The sequence below is a fragment of the Theropithecus gelada genome, chromosome 3 (genome assembly GCF_003255815.1).
Source record: "Theropithecus gelada isolate Dixy chromosome 3, Tgel_1.0, whole genome shotgun sequence".
Classification (NCBI taxonomy): Eukaryota; Metazoa; Chordata; class Mammalia; order Primates; family Cercopithecidae; genus Theropithecus; species Theropithecus gelada.
In genome coordinates, this window is record NC_037670.1 from 2150320 (window position 1) to 2176030 (window position 25711).

The following is a 25711-nucleotide window of genomic DNA, read 5'->3' on the forward strand; positions in this document are numbered from 1 at the left end:
TTTGGAGACAAAGGCTGGTGGATCACTTGTGGTCAGGAGTTCAAGACTAGCCTGGTCAATATGGTGAAACCCTGTCTCTAGTAAAAATACAAACATTAGTAGGGCGCGGTGGCTCACGCCTGTAATCCTAGCACTTTGGGAGGACAAGGTGGGCAGATCACTTGAGGTCAGGATTCAAAACCAGCCTGGCCAACATGGTGAAACCCTGTATCAACTAAAAATACAAAAAAAAAAAAAAAAAAAAAAGAACTGGGCGTGGTGGCAGGTGCCTGTAATTCCAGCTACTCAGGAGTCTGAGGTGAGAAAATCGCTTGAACCCAGGAGGCGGAGGTTGCAGTGAGCTGAGCTCCCACGACTGAACTCCAGTTCAGAGTGAGACTCTCAAAAAAAAAAAAAAAAAAAAAAAAAAGACGGAAAAATTAGGCAATCTGTCCAAGAACACCACAGCGACAATTAGCAAAGCTGGGATTTCAACCCAGGTCTATCTCACAGCCACAGCACAGTATTTTCTTTTTTTTCTTGCTGTGACTGCACGTTACGCCATTGATGGCATCCAGGACGCACAGCAATTAGCATTTACTGTTTTAACATTCCTTACATGGGAATCACGTAAAGAATCACGTAAACAGGATTCAATTTGTGACTCAACCATTAATACTTTGTGACACTGGCTAATTTATTTCACTTCTGGGTGTCGAGTATGTTGTTTTTGAGACAGGATCTCGCTCTGCTGTCACCTGGCCTGGAGTTCAGAGATGGCATCTCTGCACCCTCAACTTCCTGGGCTATCAAACGATCCTCCCACCTCAGCCTCCCCAGTAGTTGGGACCACAGGTGCCCGCCATCATGCCCGGCTGATTTGTAAAATTTCTTTTGTAGAGACGAGGATCTTGCTCTGTGGCCCTGGTCTCAAGCGATCCTCCTGCCTGGGCCTCCTAAAGATTCAGCTGCTTTTGAATCAACCGATCGCCTTAAGACCTTTTAACTCGAACACCTGTCACATCCTAGGATCCGCGAAGGGCTGAAACTCAGTTTTTGAAGCGTCCCTCGGCGCAGTGGCTCCGCTCCACCTGCCATTCGCGCTACCACCGCGGCCGCAGCGTCGCCCTCCGGCTGCTGCGCGTCGGAAGCCGGAAGCAGGGACTGAGCCACAGATTAGGAAACGCCGGTTTCTCCAGGGCTCCCCAGCGCCCCAGCTTTAGCCCGGAGGCCGCCCTCTTCCATTTGCTCTTCGGCGTCAGGGCGTTACCCCACTTCGCTCGACGCTTTGGATCCACTCGCACTTCCTCCCGTCAAGAACCAAAGGCCCCGGAAGTGACGTTTACGCGCCGTGCGTGACGTGCGCTCGCTGGCGGTGCCGGGGGCGGGGCGAGCAGGAGGGTGGGTGTGAGGCGGGAGCGAACCTGGGAGCCCCGACTTACCCGAGCGAAGCGGGAGAGCGGCGGTTTGGACGCCGGCGGAGACGCGGGCGAGGTACGGAGCGGACGGACTGGAGCTAAAAGCTGCCCAGCTCTCACCTACGGGGGCGGGGCGGCGGGGCGTCTCGGGCTGGGGGCGGTGGGGCGATCGGTCCGTGCCGTCCGCGGGGCCGGGGCAGTTGCGCGTCGGTGCCTCCCGCTGTCTTTAGTCCCACATTCCGTCCCCCGTCACTGCCGCCTTCCCCGTTCCAGGCCGTCCTCGGCTCCCTTAATCCTCACAGTGCGCGGCCTCTACGTCCCAGGCGCTCGTTGCCGGAATCTCCAGCGCCGGCCGAGCCCCGACGGCCTGACGCGGAGCATTTCCTGGCCACCTCCCTCTCCGGCGGCTCCCCTCGGCCTGGCTCCCACCTTCCGTCCAGGCCGCTAGCTCCGAAGCAACGTTTGTGGTCGCGCGGGGCCCCTCCCACGACCTCCCCGGAACGCGCCGGTATGGGACGCTCGGACCCAGACCACAGCCCCCGGCTGCGGCAGGGGCGCTGGTACTTGATCCCGCGTCACCCTGGGGGGACAGAAGCGTCCCGGAATTGGGAGGGGATTTGAAGCCTGTGGTGTTGACTTCCACCCCGTGGCTGAGGGCGAGGCTGCGGGGCTGGGGTTAGGAGCAGAAGTCCCTACTTCCGAACCGTCTGGGAGGAGAGCCGAGGGATGCCCATCACGGAAGTTTAGGGAGAGAGAGGGAGGTACTCTGCCGCTTTGGAGGCTAGGTCGTAGGCAGCTGGCGGTGTCTCAGCGCGGGTGACCAATCCTTGTGGTTGGGAAATGTGTCGTGGGCGCCCGTGGGCTCGTTTTGCCTTTGAGATTAGATAGGACATTTTCCCAGGACGAGTTCACAGGAGCACCTTGGGAGTTGGTTTTTGGCTTGGAGAGCTACTTTCCCCCCTCTAAACCTAAAACTGCTTTGTTTTTCTTTATTATTTTTTTTCGAGGTAGGCTCTCACAGTGTTGCCCAGGCTGGTGGCAAACTCCTGGTCTTAAGCGATCCTCCCGCCTCGGCCTCCCAGAGTACTGGGATTATAGGCGTGAGCCAGACTCTTTAACAGCAGTTAAAGAGTCTGTTCTGGCCGGGCGCGGTGGGTCACTTCTGTAATCCCAGCACTTTGAAAGGCCGAGGCGGGCGGATCATGAGGTCAGGAGATCGAGACTATCCTGCCTCACACGGTAAAACCCCGTCTCTACTAAAAATACAAAAAAAAAAAAAAAAAAAAAAAAAATTAGCCGGGCGTGGTGGCGGGCACCTGTAGTCCCAGCTGCTCGGGAGGCTGAGGCAGGAGAATGGCATGAACCCGGGAGGCGGAGGTTGTAGTGAGCTGAGATCGCGCCACTGCACTCCAGCCTAGGTGACAGAGCCAGACTCCATCTCAGAAAAAAAAAAAGTCTGTTCCTTAAAATTGTTGTACCAAGATACTTGCCAGAGATGCAAGAAAATGTGATTATATTATTAATATTTAATGATAAATAACATTTTGCTTTTAGGAGTTACTGATTCATATCCGCAGGATTAAGAAATGTTCAGGATTTGAATTTTTAATGACCTTCTAAGCAGTCATGTTTCTGCTGTCTAGAAGTTAGCCAGTTGAGGGGAAGGGACAGTCAAGATACTTTGAAAACAGTGTGGTAAGCAGTGTGAGCTAAGATGGAGCACCGAGGAAGGAGCCGGGCATTTAGGCTATGCTGTTGGGTGTGGAGCCTGGAAGGGATCAGGGAATACTTTCTGCAGGTGTCCTGAAGAATGAGTAACATTTAGACTAACAGGGTGGAGTGAGGGAGAGGGGCGGACCAAAGGAGAAGAGACCAGTAACTATAAGGAGGTGCTTATTTATTTATTTATTTATTTATTTATTTATTTTTTTTTTTTTGAGACGGAGTCTTGCTCTGTAGCCCGGGCTGGAGTGCAGTGGCCGGATCTCAGCTCACTGCAAGCTCCGCCTCCCGGGTTTGCGCCATTCTCCTGCCTCAGCCTCCGGAGTAGCTCGGACTACAGGCGCCCGCCACCTCGCCCGGCTAGTTTTTTGTATTTTTAGTAGAGACGGGGTTTCACTGTGTTAGCCAGGATGGTCTCGATCTCCTGACCTCGTGATCCGCCCGTCTCGGCCTCCCAAAGTGCTGGGATTACAGGCTTGAGCCACCGCGCCCGGCCGAGGTGCTTATTTATTTAGAGACAGGGTCTCACTTTGTCACCCAGGCTGGAGTACAGTGACACGATCATGAGTCACTGAAGTCTCAACTGCCTGGGCTCAAGTGATCTTCCCACCTCAGCCTTCCGAGTAGCTGAGACTGCACATGGGTACTGTCACACCCAGCTGATTTTTAAATATTTTGTAAAGATGGGGTCTTGCTGTGTTGCCCAGGCTGGTCTCAAACTCCTGGACTCAAGTAATCCTCCTGCTTCAAGTGTCCCAAAGTGCTGAAATTACAGGCATCAGCTACAGAGCCTGGAGGGTGGTTATTAAAGAGAAAAAGTGCAGGACAGAGATACAGGAGCTTAGGATTTATCTGATGGTAACAGAACCAGGGAAGGGTTTTTAGCTGGGTCCTTGTGTGGTTAAAATGGGTTTCTCTGGCCGGGCGCTGTGGCTCATGCCTGTAATCCCTGCACTTTGGGAGGCCGAGGCAGGCGGATCACGAGGTCAGGAGTTCGAGACCAGCCTGAGCAACATGGTGAAACCCCCGTCTCTACTAAAAACACTAAAATTAGCTGGGCGTGATGGCACCTGCCTGTAATCCTAGCTACTCAGGAGGCTGAGGCAGGAGAATTGCTTGAACTCAGGAGGCGAATGTTTTGGTGAGCTGAGATTGCACCAGTGTACTCCAGCAACAGAGTGAGACTTCATCTCAAAAAAAAAAAAAGGAAAAGAAATGTGTCCGTCTCTCTCTGTCACTCAGGCTGGAATGCAGTGGCAGGAACACAGCTCACTGCAGCCTCCACCACCCAGGCTTAAGCGATCCTCTTGTCTCAGCCTCCCAAGTAGCTGGTACCACAGGCCTGCCACCTACTAATTTAGCTTGCCAGCTAAATTTTTTTTTCCTTTTTTTTTTTTTTTTTTTTTGATATAGAGTCTTGCTCTGTCGCCCAGGCTGTTGTGCAGTGGTGTGAACTTGGCTCACTGCAAACTCCGCCTCCCAGGTTCATGCCATTCTCCTGCCTCAGCCTCCTGAATAGCTGGGACTACAGGTGCCCGCCACCATGCCCAGCTAATTTTTTGTATTTTTAGTGGAGATGTGGTTTCACCGTGTCAGCCAGGATGGTCTCAATCTCCTGACCTCGTGATCCGCTCTCCTCGGTATTCCAAAGTGCTGGGATTACAACTGTGAGTCATCACACTTGGCCTAAATTTTTTTGTAGAGATGGAATCCCTATATGTTTCCCAGGGTGGTCCCCAACCCCTGGCCTCAAGTGATTCTCTAGCCTCAGCCTCCCAAAGTGTTGGGGTTACAAACATGAGCCACTGCACCCGGCCCTAACGTGGAATTTTATGTAGCTCTTACACACAGGCTGCTATGTAGCTGATAAGGATAAATGTTTTCAGTGTAGTGCTTGATTATTTGCTTTTTTTTTTTTTTTTTTTTTTTTTTGAGACAGTCTTGCTCTGTGACCAGGCTAGAGTGCAGTGGCGTAATCTTGGCCACTGCAACCTCTGCCTCCTGGGTTCAAGCAATTTGCCTGCCTCAGCCTTCTGAGTAGCTGGGACTGACTATAGGCATGTGCCACCACGCCCAGCTAATTACTGCTGTCTTGTATTTTAATTTTCTCTGCTTATTAGATGTTTGAAGTGATGCCAGGCATGGTGGCTCACGCCTGTAATCCCAGCACTTTGGGAGGCCAAAGTGGGAGGATCGCTTGAGGCTAGGAGTTGGAGACCAGCCAGGGCAAAATAGCAAGACTGCATCTCTACAAAAAAAAAAAAAAGATGCTTGAAGTGAATGTATACTCATTTTCTAGTTGTTTCTTTCTGTAAGGATGTCTGACCCAGCTAATTTGTAAACAGGAATTCTGCATTCATTTATCTCTACATTCTCAACACCAGTTGGGCACACAAGTGTTTAATGAGTACTTAACTGATTTTATAAGAATAATTCATTGATTTCTTTGAATTTTGTTGCTGATTTTCAATGAAAAAAATGTTATCAGTACTTACTCATTGTGATGTCTATATATAGAACTAAGATTCTGTTTACTTATGTGAGTCTTTGGCTAGAGACATAGAATTTCTATCTTGACTGTGAGTTTAATTTCTGGCACTTGTGGTTTTATTGGCTGCAGAGCAAACATCTCTAGCAGAGATATCCCTCAAATGTAGGAAATACCTGTGTAAACCTAACACCTGTGACTGAGATAGAAATGGTACCAAGTGAGTGGCTTCTTAGCCCATCAGTAAAGGTATCACACCGTAGGCCGGGTGCAGTGACTCATACCTGTAATCCCAACACTTTGAGAGGCTGAGGTGGGCAGATCACTTAAGGCTAGGAGTCTGAGACCAGCCTGCATCAAGATGGTGAAACTCTGTCTCTACTAAAATACAAAAAACTTAGGCATGGTGGTGTGCACCTGTGATCTCAGCTATTCAGGAATCTTTGGCACAAGAATTTCTTGATCCCGGGAGGCGGTGGTTGCAATGAGCCAAGATCGTACTACTGCACTCCATCCTGGTCAACAGAGTGAAACTCTGTCTCAAAAACAAAACAAACAAACAAACAAAAGTGATCACACTAAAACCAAGAGTTTCAGGCTGGTGCAGTGTCTCATGCCTATGATACCAGTGCTATGGGAGGCCGAAGTGGGAGAATTGCTTGAGCCTAGGAGTTCCAGGCTGCAGTGAGCTGTGATCAAGCCACACTGCACTACAGCCTGTGTTGGCAGAGTGATACCCTGTCTCTATAAAAAGAAGTTTCATAGTACAGACCAAACATCTTGAAAGTCTTATTAAATGCACACTTCTATCATAAAGCACTGTAGAAACATCGTGTGTTACTTCACATGGCTGAAGTGAGTTTAAATAATCTGGACTATTGTTACAATATGTAAACATGTGAAATTACAGTTATCCCACTTAATACTATTTAACTTATGCTTATCTGTTTGATGTTTGGATAAAGGTCCTAAAATGCTTTAGGAAAACATTATACTTTTATGATGCTGTTTTCAAGTTTCCTGTGAAATTCCTGTTTTCAGTGAAGTTACTGTCAGTGGGATACAAAGTGTAATTTATAGTAGACCTTTTTTTTTCTTTTTTTGAGACGGAGTCTTGCTCTGTCACCCAGGCTGGAGTGTGGTGGCGCGATCTCTACTTACTGCAACTTCCGCCTCCCCAGTTCAAGTGATTCTTGTGCCTCAGCCAACCCACCATCTTGGGCTCCCGCCACCATGCCCAGCTAATTTTTTTTTGGTGAGGGGGTGTGGTGAGACTGAGTTTCACTCTTTTTGCCCAGGCTGGAGTGCAATGGTGCGATCTTGGCTTACATCCTCTGCCTCCTGGGTTCAAGTGATTCTCTGGCCTCAGCTTCCCAAGTAGCTGGTGTTAACAGGCACGTGCCACCATGCCGAGCTAGAGACGGGGTTTCACCATGTTGGCCGGGCTGGTCTCGAATTTCTGACCTCGGGTAATCCACCTGTCTCGGCCTCCCAAAGTGCTGGGATTACAGGTGTGAGCCACCGAGCCTGGCCCTAGTGGAACATTTTGTTTCTGGTAGCATAGCTCTCTTGGCAATGGACACTAAGATGACCAAAAACCATGATTATGATCAATTAATTAAATGTGGTTAAAAGTCAGAAGTTAGAGTAAGTATGTGTTCATGAATGCGTAAAATATTACACACTGAGAGAGTATTAAGCTTTTTATTTTCCCCTGGTAACAGTGAGGAGATTGCTGAAATCTCTGAAGCAGGAATGTAGCAAGAATTTTGAGGGCTCTAAATTCTCTGCTGTTTGACACTAAGGAATGATTTGGCAGCATCCTCTATGCTAGGCACAGAACAACTCAGGAGGAATTGTACAAAGACCTTCTGAACCACATTTGAAGCTAGTCTATTCAGTTCCCATTCAAAATAAATACACAACTGTAATTGAATTTATGGTGATTTGGTCTGTATTCTAAAATTAAAAATCACTTTTGGGGGATTTTCACATAGGGGTATATTTATAATTTTCTGTGTGCTTTGCAGTTAAAAATACATAATGAAAGTGTTTTATTTTTGTAGTTCCTCTGTTAGAATTTTCTAATTTTAAGCACTTTCATTTTTCCTTTAGAAGGTACTTTGGAGCACATAAAAGAAAATGCCTTTAGAAATTGAACATAGAAAATGTTTATTAATCAAAGAAAATGTTTTCTTATTGTGCTATAATTTTTTTCAGTGGAATATATCATTTACTTGTTCCACATCTTGTTCCAGAAAGGATTTGTAATGACTTACAAAGATACATGCGACATGCTGTTGGTAACATACAGAGATAAGTGGGTGAGGAATTCAGGACTGAGGGGAAATTAAGATGGAAACAGGAATGAACTGTGTACACAGAGCACTTGGACTGAAGTCTTACGTGTTAGAAGGCCACACATTTGGCTTTGCTTTTGAGTAGCCAGTTCAGAGAGAAATATAATCAGTTACATGGGTCAGTGACCATAAGACAAAAGAGATCATTTCTGGTTTGGATTCCCAAAGACTCTTTACAGCATGCGTTTCAAAGGCCTAGTTGTCGAGTTTTACTTTATGTGTTAGTAAAACTCCTTATTGGCTTTTTGTGTAAGACGGTGATACAACATCAAAACATTCCATAAAAACATTTCTCTTGCTTGCAAAATAATGTGATCCGAGTACTTAGATCTCTAGACTGATTTAAGGATCTGTTTTAGATTATCTAGATAAGTAGGTAAATTGCACATTCTTCAGCTACCTTCTATACTTTCTCAGTGGATCTTTTGTAATGAATTTATCAGCAGTGGGGTTTGAGTTTGTGCTTCCTGACAAGTTCCTTGAGTGCATCTGTTTTCTGTTGTTGGTGAGTCATGGAGCCATATGTTTTAACAAGCATGCTTTATCATGGGGGTATCACAATGGAACAGTCTGACACGGGCACATATTTGTTTGTTTTTTGGAAGAAAATCACTTTATTCTGATTAACTCAACAAAGAATAAAATCATAACAGCTAGTTTAAGGGTGCCACACAAACATCTACCCAGCCATCTTAATGAAATTCTGCACAGTAAGAACACCCTTTTCCATTGCAGTCCTGAAGCAGGGAAGCTATGAGAGAGGAGAGGTTTACCTGACGATTATACTTTATACCTTCACTATCAATTGTATTTGTGCGCTAAATAACGTGGTTATGAGAGCTGATTTTCCATTTCTCCAATTCAGACTTTCTGATTAGACCAATCTGTTTGCAAGTCTGCACTGTTTCAGCACCTTATTGAAACCCTCACAGAGTTTCCTGTCACCTTGGTTCTGGGCACACTCCAAAAACTGTTTTATGTCATAGGAGCAAGACCGCTGCTGCCATGCCAGCTAGGTTCCCTGAGGCTCGTGGTAGGTGATATCAGGCCTTGAGGCTCACCATGACTTCCTCCACCAAAGCCTCAGTGGTGGCATGACCCAGTGTGTGTCCGACAGGGGCACATATTTGAATGAAAGCCATTTCACCTCCATACAGAGATGGGCTGAGGGAATACCAAACAGACTGAAGATTCATTTCTGGAAGTAGGTTTTGCGATGCGAGCGCCAGCACAGAGAGCATTGGCTTGAAAGCCCAGGCATATGATTTATTTTTAAAATGGGAGCAGATCCACTCATCTTAGATGAAATATCCAGTAAGTTGTGTTGTCTGTATTTTGCTCCAGCTGAAGAGTTGCACTTTCAAGTAATAATAGTTAAGATTTATCAAATGCTAACAGGAGCCAGGCATTGTGCTAATGGAGAGAGACCATCCTTATTCACTCCTACTCAGTAAACTGGGTGAAACTGCCTTTGCCTAAATATAGTTATGTAATGCTATCTTTCCTTAATTGTATATCTGTAAAGCTTTTGACATTGTTTTCTAAATGTGTTCCTCAAAAAGGAGTTGGGCTGGTGACCAAAGCTTTGAATAGAATATTGTAAGAAAGCAAATACAAAGTGTAAAAACAAAAAACACCTGGCGAGGTGTTGTTCACCTGTAGTCCCAGCTACTTGGGAGGCTGAGGCAGGAGGATTGCTGGAGGTCAGGTGTTAGAGGCTGCAGTGCACTATAATTGTATCTGTAAATAGCCACTACACTCTAGCCTCAGCAACAAAGCAAGACTCTATCTCTAAAAACAAACAAACAAACAAACAAAACCATAGACTAACGAAATAGAATGTCTAAAACTTATCATAACTGGTGTCTCACAAGATAATATGCTTGGGTCCTGTTTAGCAAGTTGGATTATACTTTTATTTGTGTAAATTTATTGGCCATTGCAGTTGGGGTTGTATTGAGAATGTAGATTTTGTCTAGTGAGAGTGTAGATTTTATTTGTAATGAGTGCATGTGGATTTTGTTTGTCTAGGGTTTTAAATGTTGTATAGTCGGCCGGGCGCGGTGGCTCATGCCTGTAATCCCAGCACTTTGGGAGGCCGAGGTGGGTGGATCGTGAGGTCAGGAGATCGACACCATCTTGGCTAACACGGTGAAACCCCATCTCTACTAAAAATACAAAAAATTAGCCGGGCGTGGTGGCGGGCACCTGTAGTCCCAGCTACTCGGGAGGCTGAGGCAGGAGAATGGCGTGAACCCGGGAGGCGGAGTTTGCAGTGAGCAGAGATCACCCCGCTGCACTCCAGCCTGGGCGACAGCAAGATTCTGTCTCAAAAAATAAAAAATAAATAAAAATAAATAAATGTTGTATAGTCATGAATGGACACTTTTTAATACCATGTATGAGAAATTCAATGGCAAAGTGCTTTCATACCCATATGCTAACTGCTGATGCTTTTATAAAACATTGTTAAGGTGTTACTTGCCCCAGGAAATACAGTGTTTTATGACAGAGACAGTACTGAAATTCAGTATTTAAGTTCTTTAAATATCAGCTATATTGAGTAGACACTGCTTTCTCCCAAGAGCCTATTTTTGGCTTGTGACATATTAGGGAACAAATTGCAGACACAGTTTTTTCATTACCTGTAAGAGCACTTATAGGATGTAAGCTATTTCCTTAAAGAGGAATTTTTGCCTTTTCAATACTTCCATCTAGTAACTCAGTGCATTAAAAGATACGTATTTTTCTAGTGCTATAAATACATTGGTACATTTAAATATACACACATATAATGGTGCTTGAGAAATAAGTTGAGATTATTTTAAGGTTAAGGTTCTTAGATTCTGACAGAAAAACTGGTCAGCCAGTTGGACTACAGGTCCAACCAGTTCAGCCCCAAACATAAGCAATAGTGATTATGATAGTGATTCTGCCATTTAGGTCAGTGAAATGCAAAGATTTCAGTTTCATTCTTCAGCAAATGCTTTACGTGTGTTTGGAGAAGAATCTGAGTACTAGAAAATACTTTTCTTCTGTGTTTGTTCTGCTGTTAAATATACGGTTTGAATTCTTAATTTTAGAAATTATACTTTTCAGATCTAGAATTTCAGTTTGACACTTAACAAATTCCAGTTTGCAGTTGAAATTCTTAATCTTTTTATAAGTTTTCCCTCTTTTCTTTTTCTTATTTTTTGAGACGGAGTCTCTCACATTGTTGCTTAAGCGGGAGTGCAGTGGTGTGATCTTGGTTCACTGCAGCCTCTACCTCCCAGGTTCAAGCAGTTCTTCTGCCTCAGCCTCCTGAGTAGCTGAAATTACAGACGTCTGCCACCACACCTGGCTAATTTTTGTATTTTTTAGTAGAGACGGGATTTCACCATGTTGGCCAGGCTGGTCTCAAACTCCTGACCTCAGGTGATCCACCCGCCTCAGCCTCCCAAAGTGTTGGAATTACAGGTGTGAGCCACCGCGCCCGGCCTTCCCTCTTTTTTTCTGTTTTTAAAAACATACCATTAAATAAGTCTTTCTGGTAAAATCAAGTATAAATCATCTGAGCATCTATTTCTATTATCTGCTTTTTCTGTTGGTTTTTAGTTTTCTGAATGTGAGGCATTGTGAATACAGTAAGGGTCTGGATGATGCTGTTTTTCAGAGAAGAAATCACTGTTCCTTTTGCTAGGCAGGTAGAGTGGGGCTGATCACCTAATACTGCTAGAGACTGAGCTGAGGGTTGAGATTGTGTTGCAGGTTGGATAAGGCTCCATTTCACTCTGATTTGCCCTTATTCCTAGCAGGTACCCACCTAAGCCTTTCAGTTGATAGTCTGGTGAGTTTATAGGAGTCCCTCCCCAACAGTGGTTTTATACTGTCATACTTGTCTTTTGAGAACAGTGAGATTGCTGAAAATTTCACTCTTGATTTTCAGAGGCTTTCAGTTTTGTTTTGAAACCTTCCCTGTGTGGCTGTAGAATTTGGATTATATCTTCAGGGGAAAACCAGCCTCCTCCCCAGACCTTTGACTCCTATTTCACTGGGCTCTTGAGCCCCAGAAGTCATAATCTTAGGCTGGGCGCATTGACTTACATCTGTAATCCCAGCACTTTGGGAGGCCAAGGTGGGAGGCTCACCTGAGCCCAGGAGTTCAAGACCAGCCTGGGCAACAAAGACCTCATCTATATAAACAAAAATAAAAAAAAAAAAACTAGCCAGGTGTGGTGGCTTGAACTAATGGTACCAGCTACTCAGGAGGCTGAGGCTGAAGATTGCTTGAGCCCAGGCATTCGAGGCTGCAGTGAGCCATGATTGTGCCACTGCATTCCAGCCTGGGTGACAGGGAGACTCTGTCCCAATTTTAAAAAGTCTTGGCTGGGCGTGGTGGCTCACGCCTGTAATCCCAGTACTTTGGGAGTCCGAGGTGGACGGGTCACAACAAGGTCAGGAATTCGAGCCCAGCCTGGCTAACATAGTGAAACCCTGTCTCTACTAAAAATACAAAAATTAGCTGGGTGTGGTGGTGGGCACCTGTAATCCCAGCTACTGGGAGGCTGAGGCAGGAGAATCACTTGAAACTTGAAGGTAGAGGGTGCAGTGAGCCGAGATCACACCACTGCACTCCAGCCTGGGGAACAAGAGTGAAACTCCGTCTCAAAAAAAAAAAAAAAAAAAAAAAAAAGTCTTGATTTTTGTCTCTTCCAAAAGCTCTCTCATGGTTCCTCATATTCAGAAAAGGGAGTCTCCCACTGGGAATGAAGTCATGAGAATAAATGGACATTTTTGTAATTGTGGTGTTTTCTTTATCTCAAAGGTAGTTCCTAGCAGTATCACCTGGAAACTTGTTAAATTCAAATTCTCAGGCCCTATCCCAAGCCAGCTGAATCAGAAACTCTGGGGTAGGACCCAGTACTCTGTGTTTTAACTAGTCTTCCAAGTGATTTTAATGTGCGTTGAAGTCTGAGAACCACTGCTTGTCAGGTTAGTTGTTTGCTGTTTAATTTTTTTTTTTTTTTTTTTTTGGAGATGGAGTCTCGCTTTGTCGCCCAGGCTGGAGTGTAGTGGCACAATCTCGGCTCACTGCAAGCTCCGCCTTCTGGGTTCACGCCATTCTCCTGCCTCAGCCTTCTGAGTAGCTGGGACTACAGGCGCCTGCCACCACGCCCAGCTAATTTTTTGTATGTTTTTTAGCAGAGACGGCATTTCACCGTGTTAGCCAGGATGGTCTCGATCTCCTGACCTCGTGATCTGCCCGCCTCGACCTCTGAAAGTGCTGGGATTACAGGCGTGAGCCACCGTGCCCGGCCTGCTGTTTAATTTTTTACTCCCACCTTTACTGAGCCCTGGAGAGTGTGTAAGGGACAAAAGTGAGAGAACACTGTCTCTGCATGTGCTTTGCCAGTCTTCTGGTGAATCGTTTGAGAAGCTTAGAAAACATCTGTTGAGCACCTGCTCAGTCCCTAGCACTCTGCTAAGTGGCTAAGAGCATGGGGTGGACATGTAAGCAAGTAATTGTAATAGGACATGAGTATTATAATGGCTGTATTTATAAAAAGCTACAGGAACTGGAGAGAGAATTATCCTGTCAGTGGGGAAGATGGAGTCAGATGTCCCTTGATCCTTGAACAAGGTAGGATTTGAAGGTGAACAGACACAAGGGTATTCTAAGTGAGTTCATAAATAGGATGACCATGTAACTTACTATCCACAGGAGGTCACTTTTGAGAATCAAAGCGGGTGCTTTTAGGCCAGGACTGTTGCTTGCTAACTGGGGTGTATGACTGCCCTATTTGTAAAGAACAAGTGATGCTGTGAACCCAGAGTTTGATGTAAATTTGTGGAAAACTCATTTCTTCTAATTATTTGTAGAGTTTATAACAATTCTTATTGGATGGTATATTTTTTTCCCCAGGGCTACTGTAAAATATAACAGGCATACTTTAGAGATATTACGGGTTTGGTTCCACACCACTGTAATAAAGTGATTCACACAAATTTTGGGGTTACCCAGTGGATAGAAAAGTTGTATTTTGGGCCAGGCTCCTTCTGCATCTCTGTGTTCTAGTTGGGGTGGGGTAATTTTCCTTTCAGTTTGAAGAGCTCTCCCTGGTATTTCTTCCAGTGGATGTCTTTGCATAACAATTTTTTTTTTCCTCCTCTGAAAATGTCTGTTTTTTGCCATCTTTTTTTTTTTTTTTTTTTTTTTGAGACGGAGTATTGCTCTGTTGCCCAGACTGGAGTGCAGTGGTGCAATCTTGGCTCACTGCAACATCTGCCTCCTGGGTTCAAGCGATTCTCCTGCCTCAGCCTCCTGCGTAGCTGGGACTACAGGCGCCCACCAACACCCCTGGCTAATTTTTTGTATTTTTAGTAGAGACAGGGTTTCACTATGTTAGCCAGGACAGTCTCAATCTCCTGACCTCATGATTTGCCCACCTCAGCCTCCCAAAGTGCTGGGATTACAGGTGTGAGCCACTGTGCCAGGCCTTTGCCATCAGTTTTTAAAGGAAATAGTCGCTGAGCACTGGATGCTAGGTGGGCAGGTTTTATCTTTCAGCCTTTTTTTTTTTTTTTAAAGCCATTCATACTTTAGAATCTTTCAGCATTGTCAGATTTTCTTCTGGCTTCTATTATTTCTGTTGAGAATTTAGCTCGGGCGTGGGGGCTCACACCTGTAATCCCAGCACTTTGGAAGGCCACAGTGGGCAGATCACATGAGCCCAAGAGTTGGAGAGCAGCCTGGCCAATAGGGCGAGGCCCTGTGGCAACATGTGGTAGCTCTTTTCCAGTACATTGGCCTGTCCAGCTCAGTTAGATGTCATTGACATATGTGTCTTATACTTTAGATACAAGAGACTTCTTAAAAGCTTAGAGCATAGCATGAATATTTGATTGCGCGTATCTAACAAATCTGAATAAATGCATTTCAGGTCTAGGCATTGCGTTTTGTATTTCTCTAAACCAGTGTGCGCGCGTGTGTGTATATCACTTTACCCAGCCACAGCAAGTGATTACGGATGAAATGGCTGCAGCAAAACTAAAACTATGATATGCCTTTGAGAAAAAAATTCTGAGCTGAGTGCATTGGCTCATGCCTGTAATAGCAGCACTTTGGGTGGCCAAGATGGGAGGATTGCTTGAGGCCAGAAATTCGAGACCAGCCTGGGAAATATAGTGAGATCCTGTCTCTGTTGCCCGGGTGCAGTGGCTCACACCTATAATCCCAGCACTTTGGGAGGCCAAGGCGGGTGGATCACGAGGTCAGGATATCGATCCCATCCTGGCTAACACGGTAACTGTGTCTACTAAAAATACAAAAAATTAACTGGGCATGGTGGCAGGTGCGTGTAGTCCCAGCTACTCTGGAGGCTGAGACAGGAGAATGGTGTGAACCCAGCAGGTGGAGATTGCGTCACTGCACTCTAGCCTGGGCGACAGTGAGACTCCGTCCCCCCAAAAAAAAAAAATTTAGCCAGGGATGGTGGTGCACACCTGTAGTCCCAGCTACTTGGGAAGCTAAAGTGGAGAGGATCACTTGAGCCCAGGCAGTCATGGCTACAGTGAGCTGTGATCATGCCGCTGCACTCTAGCCTGGGTTATACAGCAAGACCGTATGTCAAATAAAAGAAAAGAAGAAAAAAAACATAAAAGAAATGCCTTTAACAGAGACCACCTCATGTATTGCAGGTTGCTGTTACTTTAGGTGGAGTTAGGAGAAATAATTTTTGGTCAGTAACTTAGTGAATAAATGGACCATTTGTGCTGCTTCCCTGGGTGAGAGCATAGAGAAATGGTACAAAGTAGGCTACAGTAGCCAGATTATCTTGTATGTAATTTTGAGCTGTTAGTCCAGAGAATGGCATGCTCAGATTAGAGTTACAATTTTGCTTAACCAAGGAGGGCTTGATCTAGTACAATAGAAGACTGTTGTCTGGAACTCATTCCTTAAGAATGCTGCCCTGCTTGCTCTGCTCATTCCAGCAGCAATCAGCTCTACATTATGTTCCAGGGAGTTGATTATCATTTGGAATTATTTGTCCAGGCTAACGTTTGGACAAATATTGTTTTGTTATATTTAACATTAAAACTCTGACATTGACATTCACATTCATTTTGGAAGCATATTTAATCATATGAAAGTTGGTGAACCTTGGATTACAGATCGGAAATACTAATAAGCCTTTTATTAGAATGATGGTGTCTTCATACCATGAAGGTGAGGACTGAAAGATATATAAGAAGAGTATCTGTAAATCAAAAGAAAATAGTAATGATATGAAAAATGAGCAAAATCAGTTAAAGAAAATATGCAAGTGCTAATAAATATCTGTAAAGATGGCTAACCTTAGGGAAATGCACGTTAAATGATTTTTTTTGTTTGCCTGTCAGAGTGACAAAAAATTGAAGTTCAGTAATGCTATGCTTATGAGGTTGTGGGAGACCAGATTCTCTCATACACTGTAGGTGGGAGTGTAAATAGTATATTTTGTCAGACCAGTTTGGTATATGTCAGAATTTTAAAGGCACATACCTTTGGCATTCCGTTTCTGTTTCTAGCACACTGTTCACATTTTGTGGTCTGTTCAAGGTCATGGTCTGCTCATAACCTTTTCCTGCTTGTCTTTCACAGATTTATAAATTTTGTTAGTACTATTTCTGAATGTAATAAAATACTTCATTGTCCTGTTTACTTCAGATTTTTTTTCTAGTCTCTTATTTGCTTTTATGTTTTGGCTACAGATAGCCTATTAAAAACTAGCCAGGTGTTTCAGTTTATGTGTTTTAAGTTTTGTTTCCTTTTTGACTTTTCCTGCAGTTTGTAACCTTAGATCCTCACCTCTTTAGGACTTTCATGAATACTTAATTTCAGTTCTTTCCATTTTCTGTTTGTCTCTAAAAACTTTAACTTTTTAAAGATACCTGTAATTAATGTACGGGGTATCAGATTGCTGACCAGTTATTGCAACACTATTTATTGAAAATTTCTCCTTCCCCTCCTTCTTCTAACATTAAATTACCTTATATATTATATTAGATTCATTTTTGAGTCAGTATATACTGTAATGGTTTGTTTGACAGGTCTGTGAGTTCACAGTCTTCTAACTAGTTTGCAAATAAATTCAGAAAATTAATTTAGAAAATCAAAAAATAATTGAGTCTGTTTATTTTTGCTGACAGAATCATTTTGTTGAGTTCCAAAAAGTCTTGTGGGATTTTTATGGCCATTTGTAGTAAACTTACACATTTTGGAATGTTTGACATGGTTATAACATTTATTTTCGCACATTGTGTTAAGTATATTTCTGTATTTTTATGTGGATTATATTTTCTCATTAAAATGTTTTCTACAAGTCTTTACATATTGATGCTATTATGACTGAGATCTTTTTTATACTTTCTAACTTGTTATTGTCTGTTACAAGAGTTCCACAGATTTCATGTACCTGTTTAGCTTATTTCACATAAATATGAATTCTTTTTGAAAGTTAGCCATTTTAAAGTTAATTTCTCAGCATTAATAGTGTTTTATTTTCTTCCTTTAGGCCTTCCAAATATATAGTCATACTCTCATATTACACAGTAAGCTCCACAATGACTGAAACGGTTTATTTTTACTTAACATTTGTATCCCAAGTGCCTGTCGTACAGTAATCAATCAGTATATAAATATTTGAATGAATGCAGAGGAAACACTATAGGAATATGTACCATATACAGTAACTGTCTCTGGATGATGACTAAAACATTTTTTTCTGCTTGTCTATATATATCAGGTTTTGTAAATAGTGAGTATTCTTTTCTAACTGGAAAAAAAGTTAAGGGAAAACAATCACCCATAAGTTTTATTTCTTAACTGAGGTCAAAGGATAGCTTATTGTTTTGCTAGAATTGATTGGATGTTTCCTGTAAGTCCCAGATGAGTTGCCTGGAGGAGAGGAGTGACTTCTGAGGGCATGACATTGAACCCAGGAATAGGAAGCAGACCCTCAAGAAGGATAGCGGGAAACTACTCACATCTGCAAAGTGTTTTTGTTTTGCTTTTCTGAGACGAAACTGGCTTGCATCCAGAGCCTTAAGAAAGAGTACTAATAGTTCTGGGAGCTTTGTAAGTAAGCTTTGTACCTCTCTGTCCTTTTTAGGGTACCTGGACCCAGAATAAATCCTAGCCCTGGGGCACGATTTGTAGAATCCTAACTGTCCTAGCAGCAGAGATCATTTTTACTCTGTCTTGTCTGACATCAGTGGGACCAATTGAATTGTGCATTCTTTATGTCCAGGTTGCTCAATCAAGCTCCTCTTTATTGGAATGCAGTGCTCCCACAGGAGCTGCGTGTGGCCCCTCAGAGCTCCCTCTGGAAGCAGTGCTGGTGGTGGTTACCTGTCTAGGGACAGGTCTGTCTACCCAGGAGAGGAAGAGTTGAGTTTCACGCAGTTGATCCTCCATGTTTCTTCCTGTGTTTACAGGATATGCCGTCTGTAACTCTGACGTCCAGTCTGGGTGTGCCAACTCTCCTGCCTTCTACCATAACAGACACTGTCACCACCACTACATAGCCTTTCAAATGATGGCACTCTCTTTTGGTGGTACCCTTGCTCTCTTTTTATACTTAGAAGCAGCAGAATGAGTGGTGTGTTTAACTGATACACATTGGTCCCATGATAGTTGTTTATTTTTATTAAAAAACATTCATGTGTGAATTTTAACAAAACTTTAAAATTTGGAACAATTAATGACTTCAAATCCATATGAAGCTGTGAAGATACTACAGACAGGTCCTGTGTACTCTTCTAGTTTGCTTAATCTTACATAACTGTAATACGATGTCAAAACCAGGAAATTCATATTTGTGCAACGTAGGTGTATAGTGTCATGCACATTTTATCTCATACGTAGATTCCTGTAGCCACCGCCATAGTCAAGATACCGAACTATTCCATTACCCCAAAGACTTCCCTCCTGCCTTTTTAGTCACATCCTGTGTCAGCAGTCCCCAGGGCTGCCCCCAGGTTTCGTAATTCGCTTGGGGCTCTCACAGGTCATACTTATTCCTTGCTATGGTTTGTTGCAGTGAGGGGATACAAAGCAGGATTAGTAAAGGGTAGTTGTGCATTGAGCAGATTCTACAGGACACCAGCACTGTTAAGATTCGAAGAGTCTTCTCCCAGCAGAGTTGCCCAGGATGTGCTTGCTTCCCCAGCCGTAAACTCTAGCAACACGTGTGAAGTGTTTTTTATTGTGAAAGCTCAGGTACGCCTCAGAATCCAGGACTTTTACTGGAGGCTGGTCACATAGTGTATTCGTTCGTTCATTCTCACATTGCTATGAAGAAATACCTGACACTGAGTCATTTATAAAGAAAGGAGGTTTGATTAGCTCACAGTTCTACAGGCTGTACGGGAAGCATTGCAGCTTCTGCTTCTAGGGAGGCCTCAGGAAGCTTCCAATCACAGTGGAAAGCAAAGAGGGAGCAAAGTGTCTCCCCTGGTGGGAGCAGGAGCAAGAGAGAAGGTGCTACACACTTTTAAACAACCAGATCTCACAAGCACAGAACCACAGGGGATGGTGCGAAACTATTCATGAGTAACTGCCCCATGATCAGATCACCTTTCACGGGCCCCACTTCCAACACTGGGGATTACAATTCAACGTGACATTTGAGTGGGGACACAGATCCAAACCATATCACATAGGCATATGCGACTTTATATCACATAGACTTTATATCACATATCACATAGGCTTTGCGACTGACTCCAGAAGGAAAGCAGGTGTTTACCATAAATCATACAGTTTGCACAAAATATCTAGACAAGCTGGAACAGTGTGGTTCAGTACCATAACCATACAAAACACCCTTATCACTTAGGGCATAGGGCTAGTAAAAGACCTCAGTTTCTAGGAGCTGACCAAGGGCCAGTCTCACCTGCAGGCCCGTCTGAGAATGTGCATCATTTGAGCAAGTCAGGCTTGCTGGGTTAACTGTTTATACCATTTTCCTTCCCCTCCTCTCCCTTGCTTTCACCACTCTTAACCTGGAAAAAGCACTAATTTGTTCTCCATATCTGTAGTTTTGTCATTTGGAAAGGTTGTATGAATCCTAGAGTGTGTGAACTTTTAAGATGGAGTTTTTCAAAAACTCAACATGTTGCCCTTGAGCCTCCAGGTTTTTACATGTGTTAATGGTTTACATGTGTTAATCCCTTGTAAAGTTGATTAGCATGTATAATTTTTTTTTTTTTTTTTTTTTTAAGACAGAGTCTCACTCTGTTGCCCAGACTGGAGTGCAGTGGCACGACCTCAGCTCACCACAACCTCTGCCTCCTAGGTTCAAGTGATTCTCCTGCCTCAGCCTCCTGAGTAACTGGGACTACAGGCGCATGCCACCACGCCCAGCTAACTTTTGTATTTTTAATAGGACGGAGTTTCACTCTGTTGGCCAGCCTGGTCTCAAACTCTTGACCGTGTGATCTGCCTGCCTCAGCCTCCCCAAGTGCTGGGATTACAGATGTGAGCCACCATGTCCAGCCAGCATGTATAATTTTAACATAATGGCTAATCACTCATGAGGGGAAGAGATTTTTGAACATTTTTAATTAATAGAGAGACAGGGTCTGCTGTGTTGCCCAGGCTGGTCTTGAATGCTTGACCTCAAGCCATCCTCCCACCTTCGCCTCCTAAAGTGCTGGGGTTATAGGCATGAACCATTGCACCTGGCCCCGGGGAAGGGATTTTTGTATTTATTAAGCATTTAATATGTATCATTGCTTTATAGCCATGTTATTTTATGGTCTCTACAATAACCTTATTCATTCAGTTATTGTTCTTTCAACAAAGATTTGAGAACCTATGATATGCCCAGTTGTGCAGGGAAAAACCTCCTCAAACTGTGTTTTTCCTCTGCTCACGCCAAGCATTCATCAACACAGAAGACTTCCATGACCATATGTGTGCGGATTCTTCCCCTACACACCACACCGACTGGGTGTCTTCCTTCACTATCTACCAGGAGATAGTGTTCACTTCCTGCACTATCTACCAGGAGATAGTGTCAGATTGCACAGGATGAGGACTCAGTCCCCATGACTGCCCCTCCTAACCCCCATCAGTTGCAACTCCAGGCCTCCAGAACTTCTAACTGACCAGCTCCAAGTTCGAGTTCCCATTGCTCCCTTTTTAGGTTCGATTAATTTGCCGAGGTGATTTGCAGAACTCAGGGAGATGCTTATGTTTACCGGTTTATTGCAACGGATATTGCAAAGGATCCAGGTGAAGGAGATGCTGGGGGTGAGGACTAGGGGAAGGTGCAGAACTTCCATGCCCTCCCTGGGTGTAAGCCCTCCAGGAACCTCCACTGTGTTCAGCTACCTGAAAGCTTCCTGGGCCCAGTTCTCTTGGGTTTTTGTGGAGGCTTCCTGACATCAGCATTCGTCCCTCAGAGTATAGAGCTGGACCCTCTCTGGGGAGGGTTTAAGACCAATCCAGAGTAGAGTCCTGCCTTGGGGCAGGTAAAAGGAGGGTAGAGAAAAGTCAGAGAGGCTGCCCATGAGGCCTAACACACCCAGCCTTATAACACAAAAGCCTGGGGCTGGCCATGGTGGCTCATGCCTGTAATCCCAGCACTTTGGGAATCTGAGGTGGGCAGATCACTTGATGTCAGGAGTTCGAGACCAGCCTGGCCAACATGGTGAAACCCCGTCTCTACCTAAAATACACCATGGGCATGGTGGCAGGCACCTGTAGTACCAGTTACTCAGGAGGCTGAGGCAGGAGAATCGCTTGAACCTGGGAGGTGGCGGAGGTTGCAGTGAGCTGAGACTTCACCACTGTACTCCAGCTTGGGCAACAGAGCGAGATCCTGTCTCAAAACAAAACAAAACCTAGGAGGAGGGCTATGGTAGTTACCAGCCAGGGACCGTGGACGAAAACCAATATATAACATCACACTGGTACTATTTGAGTCAATAGAAGTGTGACAGTGGAGAAGGAAAATAAGGTCTCTGTCCTCAGCAAATTGCATTCTGGCAGTGAGGGAGACAGATCAACAGGTAAAGAAGTAAATAAAAAATACTTATTAGAAATAGGACATGGAGGCTGGGTGCAGTGGCTCACGCCCATAATCCCAGCACTTTGGGAGGCCAAGTTGGGTGGATCACTTGAGGCCAGGAATTCGAGATCAGCCTGGTCAATATGACAAAACCCTGTCTCTACAAGAAATACAAAACTTAGCCAGGTGTGGTGCCACATGCCTGTGGTCCCAGCTACTCAAGAGGCTGAGGCAAGAGGATCGCTTGAGCCTGGGGAGGTCGAGTGTAGTGAGTCATGATTGCACCACTGCACTCTAGCCTAGGTGACAAGGTGACACCCAGTCTCAAGGAAAAGAAACCAAAAATAAGAAAAGAAAAAGAAATAGGACATGAAGGCTGGGCATGGTAGGTCACATCTGTTCAAGCCTGGGCTACGTGGTAAGACCCACCTCTAACCCACCTTGCGCCCCTCCGCCTGCCCCAAGAATAATAAGAAATAGGATGTGGAGAAATGGCATTGGGTCCACGACAGAGGTGAGGGTGGGGTAGGTTGGGTGGGTAGTATTTCACAGAGGCTAGGGAAGGCTTCTCACAGTCTGATGTGAAAGCTTAGACCTAAACGATGAGAAAGAAACCACCTCCTGGACAGCAAGGGCCACAGCATTCCTGACATTGGAACAGCGCTTGCAAAGGCTCTCCCAACAAAGGGGGAAGTGGAAAGGATAGCAGTTTGAAACACTCATTTATTTTTTGTTTTTATTTTTTTAAAAGAGAAGGTCTCTGTTGCCCATGCTGGAGTTCAGTGGTGCCATCATAGCTCGCTGCAGCCTCAAATTCCCATTCTCAACCAGTCGTCCTACTTCAGCCTTCCTAAGTGCTGGGAATAGAGGCGTGAGTCATTGCCCGTGTCCACAGTACTCATTTATTATCTCAAAGTTCTGTAAATTAGAGGTTCAAGCAGGCTCCACTGGGTATTCTGTTGAGGACCTCAGGAGGTCAGAATTAAGCATCGGTCATCCTGGGTTTTTATTTGGAGGTGATAGGGAGAGTCTCCTTCCACACACACTCGTGTTGGCAGAATTCATTTTCATGTGGTGAAGGTGTGAGGTCCTCATTTCTTTGCTGGCTGTCAGCCGGAAGTCATTCTCGGCCTCTAGAAGCCACTCAAATTTCTTGGCTTTTAGTCTCCTCCAGCTTCAAAACCATCAATAGTGATTTGACTCTCCCTAACTGCACATTTTATCTCTTCTGTTTTTGAAAAATACAGCTTTATTGAGGTATAATTCACATACCATACAATTCTCCCTTTTCAAGTGCACAATTACAACCATTACCACAGCCAAATTTAGAATATTTTCATCATCTCACAAAGAAACCCATGCCCTTTCTCTATCCCCTTTATTTCCATCCTGTTCCCTCTCAGTGCTAAGTGACCACCAGTCTATTTTCTGTCTCTCTAGATTTCCCTGGTATGGATGTTCAGATGAATGGAATTGTATAATGTGTGGTGTTTTATAACTGGCATCTCTCACTTAGCATGTTTTCAGAGTTCACCATGTTGTAGCATATATCAGTACTTCATTCCTTTTTATGACCAAATAATACTCCATTTTATGGATATACCACATTTTGTTTATTAATTCATCACTTGATGTACATTTGGGTTGTTTCTGCTCTTGGATTATTATGGATGATGCTGATACAAACGTTCATGTACAAGTTTCTCTGTGAACATATGTTTTTGTTTCTCTTAGTCTAGGAGTGAAATTGCTGGTTTCTATGGTAATATTGTTTAATCATTTGAGAAACTGCAGGGCTTCTCCACAATGGCTGTACCATTTCACATTCCTACAAACAGTGTATGAGGGTTCCAGTTTCCCCACATCCTTGGCAACACTTGTTATTTCTGACTTTTTGGTTCTAGTCATCCTACTGGATTTGAAGTGGCATCTCATTTTGGTTTCGTTTTGCATTTCCTTGATGACAGATGATGTGGAACATCTTTTCACATACTCATGACTGACTGTCTTTCTGGAGAAATGTCCATTCAGATCTTTTACCCGTTGAAAAAATTGTTACTTACTTTTTATTATTGAGTTATAAGAATTTTTTATATATTCTGGATGGAAGTTCCTTATTACATAAATGACTTGCAAATGTTTTCTCTCATTCTTTTTTTTTTTTTTTTTTTTTTTTTTTTTTTGAGACTGAGTCTGGCTCTGTCGCCCAGGCTGGAGTGCAGTGGCCGGATCTCAGCTCACTGCAAGCTCCGCCTCCCGGGTTTACGCCATTCTCCTGCCTCAGCCTCCGGAGTAGCTGGGACCACAGGCGCCCGCCACCTCGCCCGGCTAGTTTTTTGTATTTTTTTTTTTTAGTAGAGACGGGGTTTCACCGTGTTAGCCAGGATGGTCTCGATCTCCTGACCTTGTGATCCGCCCGTCTCAGCCTCCCAAAGTGCTGGGATTACAGGCTTGAGCCACCGCGCCCGGCTTGTTTTCTCTCATTCTGTAGGTTCTATTTTCATTTGATAAGGTCCTCTGAAGCACAAACATTAAAATTTTGTTGGAGTACAATTTATCTGTCTTTTGTTGCTCCTGCTTTTGGTGCTATATCTAAATATCCTTTGTCCAATCCAATATCATGAAAATTTTACCTCTGTATTTTCTTCTGAGAGCTTTAGTTTTAGCTTTTACATTTAAGTCTTTGATTCTGAGTTAATTTTTGTATGTGGTATGAAATAAGCATCTAACATCTAACATCGTTCTTTTGCATGTGGCTATCCAGTTTTCCCAGCACAATTTGGTGAAAAGACTCTTTTTTCCTCCATTGAATAGTCTTGGTACTTTTGTGGAAAATCAGTTGACAGAAGACGTGTGGGTTTATTTCTGAAATCTCAATTTATTCTGTTGATTTCTATGACTGTCCTTGTGCCAGTACCACACTGTAGTAATTCCCATGGCTTTGTAGTAAGGTTTGAAATCAGGAAATGTAAGTTTTCTTACATTCTTTTTCAAGATTGTTTTGGCCATTCTGGGTCCTTGTTCTCTTCTGCATTTTAGGGTTCGTGTGCTTTCATTGGGCCCATCTAGATAATCCAGGATAATCTCCTTATTTCCATGATTAGTCAACTTAATTATATCTGCAAAGTCTTTTTGCAGTGTGAGGTGAGTTAATCACAGGTGTAGCACCAGAGAGTGAAGGTCATGGGTACACAGGTCCTGTGAGGCTTAGTTTGGTGAAAAGGTGGAGAATGATAGGAGCAGAGAGGTTGGAGAGGGACATCGGAAAGGGAGTTTCAGAATAATTACAGTTTGCCTAAAATCACATTTCCAGTACGTGGCAGAGCTGGGGTTCGAGTGCACATACGACTAATGTCTGTGATTGCATGGTCCATACCAAATCAGTCTTCTTAGACTCAGAGCTATTGTTATTGTTTCTGTCTAATACATATAGAGCTTTTAATGTATGCCAAGTAATTCACAGAGCACTCCTTTGTGTTTTTCTAACTCTTAAAGAGCATCTGTAGAAGTCTTTTGGCATAGATAATAGGCTCTACTGGAACCAGCTTAAGAAAAAAAGAAAAAAGCAGTTAGGGGACCAGGGTGTATGACTCAGAATCTGAGGGCGGGTGTACAGCTAAACCTTAGCCAGGGATTGGAACTAGGAGATTGAAATCACTCAGGACCTACAGGGCCTTCTACTTTTCTCTGCTTCTTCGGGTATGT

The 25711-nt window shown here is 44.0% G+C and overlaps 1 protein-coding gene across 1 annotated transcript in view; it reads left to right on the forward strand.

Moving 5' to 3' along the window:
* Positions 1 to 1343: 1343 nt before the first annotated feature.
* Positions 1344 to 25711, forward strand: part of RABGEF1 (RAB guanine nucleotide exchange factor 1) — an 80409-nt gene continuing 56041 nt past the window's right edge. Inside the window, exon 1 of the mRNA XM_025378562.1 lies at positions 1344 to 1473. The gene's annotated coding sequence lies outside the window, so the exon portion shown is untranslated. The remainder of the gene's footprint in view (positions 1474 to 25711) is intronic.